This window comes from Eschscholzia californica, unplaced genomic scaffold, assembly GCF_041429995.1.
Source record: "Eschscholzia californica isolate CP2 unplaced genomic scaffold, dmEscCali1.0.p SCAF_1, whole genome shotgun sequence".
NCBI lineage: Eukaryota > Viridiplantae > Streptophyta > Magnoliopsida > Ranunculales > Papaveraceae > Eschscholzia > Eschscholzia californica.
The window spans coordinates 45,288,761-45,294,760 of NW_028238198.1; the positions used below are offsets into that span (position 1 = coordinate 45,288,761).

At 38.0% G+C, this 6,000-nt stretch overlaps 1 long non-coding RNA gene across 1 annotated transcript; it reads right to left on the minus strand.

Moving 5' to 3' along the window:
- Positions 1–1,566: 1,566 nt before the first annotated feature.
- On the minus strand, positions 1,567–4,908 carry LOC147567122 (uncharacterized). Its single transcript, XR_015230699.1, has 4 exons — positions 4,791–4,908; positions 4,085–4,150; positions 2,948–3,021; positions 1,567–2,848 (listed from the first exon to the last, which is right to left on the minus strand). It is a non-coding gene; the product is annotated as an uncharacterized LOC147567122 (long non-coding RNA).
- Positions 4,909–6,000: the final 1,092 nt, after the last annotated feature.

Consider the following 6,000-nt stretch of genomic DNA (forward strand, 5'->3'; position numbering starts at 1 on the left):
ATTTAACATGTTAAACTCCAAAGATGATGGTGATTTGAGACATTCATGTGTTTGCCTTAAACTTATATAATATAGACGGACTAGACATATTTTCTAAACTGAAAGTGTTGAAACGTCTTTTATCGATCATAAGACCAAGTGATGTATTAAATTTTTTGAAAGATATGAGAGGTTCTTACCAGAATACATGGATTTTCCTACAAAATTTTGTTAACTACACGAGTTACTGTTGCCTCTGTAGAAAGAAGCTTTTCTAAGTTAAAGTTAAGTAAGTCTTATATTCGGTCTATTATGTCACAAAAAGTGTTAAATGAGTTAGCTATATTATCTATCGAGAAGGATATGGCTGACAGTCTCGATTATTTGACAATTATTAGCGACTTTTCATCTAAAAGTGTAAGAAGAACAAAATTATGTGATTTTAATTATTAAAAAATCGTCTTTGTTATATAAATACGATGAAATAATTTTGTGGTACTTCTAGTTATTCTGTAATACATATATACATTTTATGATTTAGTAGAATATATAAGGACCACATTTTCGGACCTTGCTTCTGTGACGCCCCGTGTCCCAAAATAGACACGACCACGCCCCGGCAATTCACAGACGAGACTAAAATCCGGCAGAGTCTCCTTTGTAAATCGAATCGGTCGCACCTGCAAAACCTGTCATGCAAACCATACATTCGCATACACAAAGAATTAAACTATTGAGCGGAAGCTAAACAAACTCAACTCAGTTCGGGTCGAAACCCGAACCACAAACGTACAAACGCCTCATACAACACCGATACAACTTATAAACAACTCTAAGTTTTACGTATATACATATTAGAGTTTGGTTTCTGCGATAAATACATAACTTTAAAATAACGGAAAACCAATAAACAAAACCAAAGACAACGACATAACCCTGCTAGCCTCGTGATGCACTCGAAAAGGTTGCACACCCAAGCGGAGGTATCAAGTAGTAACCGGTAAAACCGGAGTCGATCCAAGGATAGGAAGGTGATTTGGATAACGAAGGAGTCTCGTTCGCCGGCCTAGGTATCACTAGCTAACTTAGACTAAAAAGGAAGGGAAACAAAGATAAATAGGGGGTTTTGATTGTGAGAGTAACAAAAAGAATAAAGCAAGCAAGTAAACTAACTAAATAATAAAAATAAACGGGCGAGAGAGATTCGAGAGAAGAGTCGGAGGAACAAGAGCCGGGAGACGGTAAGACTCGATTCGGGCAACAAATAAGTGAGAGAGGTGTCGAAGTCCGGGAATCCATAATGATAAACCTACGACTATGTGTAGTCCGATTTAATGTGTCAAGGTAAAATCGATATTCGACTCCTAAAGTAGATGTCTCTAAGTACTACGTATATCCGGAGATCATACTTAGTCAAACAAACGTCTAAATCGGTTAATCCCGAGTCATCGAAAGTGTCGTCTAGTCGCCTAACTATGTGAAGTGCATGACAAGACACATGAAATTATGACTTAGACAACGATCGATATCGAATACTTCGTTTCGTCTATTAACTATGCAAAGTGCTTGACAAGACACATGAAAATACGATCAAAACGATAATCGAAATAAATGAACATCAATTTATAATCAAAACATCAAATCATATTAAACATAATCATGAATTCATCACATTTTATCTCATATAATCGACACACTAAAGTTAGCTAAACATGGTGATTAAATAAGAAATGGAAAGAAGATGATGAGAGAATCCCCCTTTTTCGATGTGGTTCGAGGCTAAGATCGTCGAAAAATATGAGTCTTTAAGGTGCAGCCGATCCCCCCTTAGCAAATTCTGGGTTCCCCATAGCGACCACCATCATCTTCTCCATTTAGAACACAACCTCCATTAAAGCTAACCCTAGCTTTCTCTCTCTAGAAATTTCTTGTCCAAAATCAAATCAAACTACATGGGAAGCAAGACCATGACATGGGAAGTAAAAGCCCCAAGGTTTTGGACCAAGAAAGTGGCCGGAACACCACGAAAAATCCGGTCAAAGAAACAGGAAATCCGGCCAAAACCAAGATTCCGGCCAACTAAACTTAGATCCGGCCAAAGGGGGTGTTGTCCCATGCGACTGAGCTGTTGTCGCTGCTGTTGTGCTGCTGTCGCTGTTGTTGTGCTGGCCGTCGCTGCTGGCCGTCGCTGCTGCTGTCGCTGAACTACTGCTGCTGCCGTTGCTAGCTACTGTCGTCCCATATCCGAGCTCTAGTGGTGCCGGCCAACTTGGCCGGCACCCTCCTTGTCTCTTTCCCTCTTGCTCTCTCAAACTCTTAACCCTAAACTTTGATGAAGAAGATGATGGACCCTCACTTTCTCTCTCTCCCTCCTTAGAAAACCCTAAACTTTCTTGCCTCTTTCTCTCTCTCCTTTCTTCTTTCCTCCTTTCCAAGCTAGGAGATGATGAATAGTGTCTTTGACCCCTTTTCTCTAACTTGAGTCAAACCCTAGACTTAGTCAAACTTGACTAAGTCTTTAGACCACAAATGGGTGCCCATAAAATCTCTACACAATTCTTCTTCTCTTAATATTTCTTGGGTTTGGACTTGGTTTTGGGCTTTGATTTATTAACCAAGAGAGTGCCTCCATCCTTGTCTCTACATCTTCAAATTCTCACAAAGGACTAGAATACCCTCGGACTTCTTTCTTCCATATCTTCCCCGTCCGAACTCCGAATTGAATACCATTTTCACCGTCGGACTCGTCATTGATATACTTGTCATTTGATTTGCTTGAAGTCTTTTTCTCTCATTTTCGGCACATGAAATGATAGTGATAATTCGCTCCTTTTATTCCGAATCACACGCTTAACTCCAAAATAAGTACCTAACATGAAAAATACATAAAATATTATTGATAACACTCGAAAAGGACTAATTAGTCTAAGTTAGGCCCTCCAAATGTGACATTTTTGTGTCACATCACCTCGTCAGACAAGATCACCGGCTGGAATACACACTCCGCCTCGAGGCTACAACAAAGCACCTGCACACCAACAACTGGTAGGGGGTCAGAATACTCACCGACACGAGTTATTCTGGTAGAAGACCAATCCAAAAGCCATCACGTTTTCAAAAGTTCATTTAATAAGTTGTAAACATCATGACAAAACGAGTTATCAAACCAGTTACCGTATATACTATATACAAACCATTTTCCTTAATCTAGCAAGCAATAGCAGTGATTAGCTGCCCACCCATGGTGCGCTCCCAATAAGAGGAGAGTTCCTCAGGAGAACCTAGAGTGCGTTAGATAGTACCAACCCATTTATGGTACTAGCTAATGCACTAACGTCTCCTCGAGAAAGAGACTTACCCCTAGCCGGTAAGCCCCTCTCCCACTAAGGGACTCCGCAATCATTGAAGAATTTACCTCATGATACATATATACCTTAAGTATCTAAATACGTTTTTGATCACCGAGTTCGAATAAGAGAGCCGTCCCCCAATTACCATGGAAGGATCTGAACCTCATTCTCTTCGGTACCCTGTCATGCATCTAATGCGATCTTTCAAAATCAGTTTCGTTCATTTATCAAAACCAATATTCATATTCAATTCATTATCTTATCAAACACGGAAGTGGAACAACCAAGAGTCATATCGCCACAAAGCAGAGGGATTCCCAATCAATGTCACCTCCCAGACGAGCGGTCAGGATTACGTCCCTGAGCCTCGAACTGGAGGCACGAGCACCAATGGCCAGCAAGTGAAGCACTCTACTCCCACAGGTCTCATGACTAGTGTCGCCCACCTCACCGGTCTCACACGGGTCACAACCGTGTCCACATGTCACCTACCCTCAATGGCTACGTGCTCGTAGGTTGACATAATAAGCAGTCGGGTACGTACAACAAAATCCCAAGTAGTTCGCAATCATCGCAAAACAGTTCGAAAACATTTCTTATATCGCAGTAAAACCATTCAATCATATTTCAGTTCATCACATAAATCGAGTTTCATGCTACCTAAACTCTAGTTATAATGGCGCATATATAACTATAGAATCTAGTATATTCATTATCTATAAAACCATGCTGGATAAAGGATTCAGAACCCCTACCTCAGTCCTTGCATCACCAAAGATTCCCGCCTACCAGACGACCTTATTCCTCCTCATTCGCATAATCTGGGATAAGGAAGAATAACCAAAACCGAATAGAAACATTAGGTTCTTATACTAAGAACCTTCGTAAATAAAAAGAATCATCAAAACAAAACCATGAAAACTTAAAAGAAAATTCGCTAACTTCAGAAGACTTCAAGTATCTATCGAATCGATCTCTAACTTCGTACATATGTCTCTTGAATATTGAAAATGCCTACGAACCAATCAACCAGCTTCCCATAAACTCTATTTTAATTTCAGAGTCTTCATAGGCTGACAAATCATATAATGAACTCGATACTATAAATCTATAACTGCAACTGTCCATTCACGTGAAATATGAGAAAATTCGGGTAACTATCTCTATTCCAATTTATTTCCAAACTATTCCAGATATGAAATTCGAGCACTACAATAATTCGGCAGCACCCCGTCTATATTTGGACACCCCAAAATAGTCCATAACATTCTAAACATGATCCTGAACATAAATCCTTAGAAGAAATTGAATAATAATCGTCTACATAGCTCTAAAGTTCGATCCCAAATAAAATTAGTATAATTATACAGTATTCGAAATAGCTATCCTAAAACCATCAAATTTGGACGAAATTGAAATTTCTAAACGGATAGATATGTAAAACAAGTCGAATGGGATTACCTGGAACAAGTTTCACTGAATTCCGACTACTGTACGCGAAGAAATCAACAGACGAAATTTCGAAACATTTCACGGCCAAAAATCGGATTTCTCACAGTTCTGTTGAATTGAAAGTTACTTCTGCAACAATGGATTTGGATACATATGAGGGTAGGTGACGTGTGAGCAGGGGAAAAGTGGGGTGTGTTTGTAAACCAAATTAATTGCCACATGTCAGGCTATAAAGTGGCCAGCTTATTTAATTCTTTTTAAACCCTCCATTTACATTGACCTCAAACACAAGTCCTTCTATATTATTATCTAATTAAATCCACTTCCTTTGGTTACCATTTAACCCCCAATTTGATTTATTTCTAAATACCAAATAGTCCTTTTTCTAACCGTTGCCTTTTATTTGTTTAACCGAAAATATGAGATGTTACAGCTTCGGACCACCTAAATGTGCTCTGTTGTAGGTATCTTAACTTGCAAAATTAATCAATTATGGGCTCATCAATACTTCAGGTTTTTTCTGTTGAAACTTCTCAGCAGTTCTCAAGTAATGATGGCATATCACACCCAAAAATAAAGTTAAAATAGGGTGCTTTCTCTTCTACAGGGAAAAGGAAAAATTCCATAACAAACAATTTTTAATTAGTATTGCAAGATAACATAATTATTTCCACAGCACCATCATTAGATGACCACTTATTGTTAAATTCCTCTTGGTGGTAATGGATTTTTGGCTCGATGAGGAAGGGGGATTGAAAAAGGTATACCTTTTTGGTCACATGACTCGCACCTTTCTATATTTTGCTTTCAAATCAACACACCTTCTCTCTTTATACTCTTCCAACTAGAGTGGGGAACAAATAATCACACTTATTTTTTCATTTTATATTGTAATACTTAATTACTAACAAATGTTCAGCCAAAAAGTTAGTATTATTAATTATAATATATGAAAGAAGGGGGTTAATTATTTGTTTTCCCAATTTACAATGTTCTTGTAAATGTTAAAAGTAATTGTTTACAATAGAAACGGGGAATTTAGCATTTCCTCATCTCTCAACTTATATCTAATTAGGTGATATCTATTTTTTCCACTTAAAATTAGTCACATTTTCTTTTCATTTCATTAAATTTTCTTTATATCTCTTCACAAGTATGTTACTGTCGTTGTTGTTCAGCCGATGTCTTTATTTCTAATATCTATTTTATTCTCCTCTTA